This window comes from Frankliniella occidentalis, unplaced genomic scaffold (assembly GCF_000697945.3).
Source record: "Frankliniella occidentalis isolate FOCC.00 unplaced genomic scaffold, Focc_3.1 Scaffold137, whole genome shotgun sequence".
NCBI lineage: Eukaryota > Metazoa > Arthropoda > Insecta > Thysanoptera > Thripidae > Frankliniella > Frankliniella occidentalis.
This window is the reverse complement of record NW_026267264.1, coordinates 14,114-14,809: the sequence shown is the minus strand read 5'-3', so window position 1 is coordinate 14,809 and position 696 is coordinate 14,114. Positions and strand designations below refer to the sequence as shown.

Here is a 696-nt window from a genome sequence, read left to right as displayed (position 1 = left end):
AGAGAGAGAGAGCACGCTCCTCCAGGCGACGCCACACGACCAGAACGACCTCCCATCTCACCCGCCATAGTCGTTGTCGCTGTTGCGGTGCGGATCCCATCCCACGCCACCGGGTACCGAGTTGTGTCCCTCGTCGACGCCCGTGTCGATGGCCAGACCTCACGCCCGTACGCGCGCTCGCCGCTCGGCCCCGCCGCGGGGAGAAACTTATAAACTATTCAGGGCGGGGATGTCACGACCAATTTGGCACCATGTTATTTTTTTTTCCCCCTGACGCGTCCCCGCTGCTGTCCCTCTCGGCTCCTGGTCGGTCGTGGTGCGCCCCCTCCCGCCGCACCCCGCACCCAGCCCTTCTCCCTTACCTGCCGCGTTTCTTTCATGTTGGTCGTCTCTTTTTATCGCATTCATTCGGTACGGCGTTGTCGCCTGGGCCAGGAGGGTACCCGCCGCGCCCCGGCCGAGAGGCACCACGCGTGGCACTCCTCCGGCACCCACCTCCGGCCGCGGTGCCGAGGAGCTGCAGCTGCAGCGGCCCCAATTAACTCGCCCGGGGCTGGCACCAACCAGGGCAAATATACAGCCGTGCTTTGTTAAAGGGCGTGAAAAGATTATTTTTCGTCTTAGGGGAGAAAAAGAGAGCGAGGGAGGGGGGGGGGGGCGGACGATACAAAAGCTGGTCGAGAAAGTGAACGTGAA

General features: G+C 62.8%; 1 protein-coding gene across 1 annotated transcript in view; it reads right to left on the bottom strand.

Annotated features, from left to right (window-relative positions):
• Positions 1–696, bottom strand: part of LOC113210212 (uncharacterized) — a gene marked incomplete at its 5' end in the record, with an annotated part of 26,659 nt that overhangs the window by 12,997 nt on the left and 12,966 nt on the right. The gene's annotated exons all lie outside the window — the stretch shown is intronic.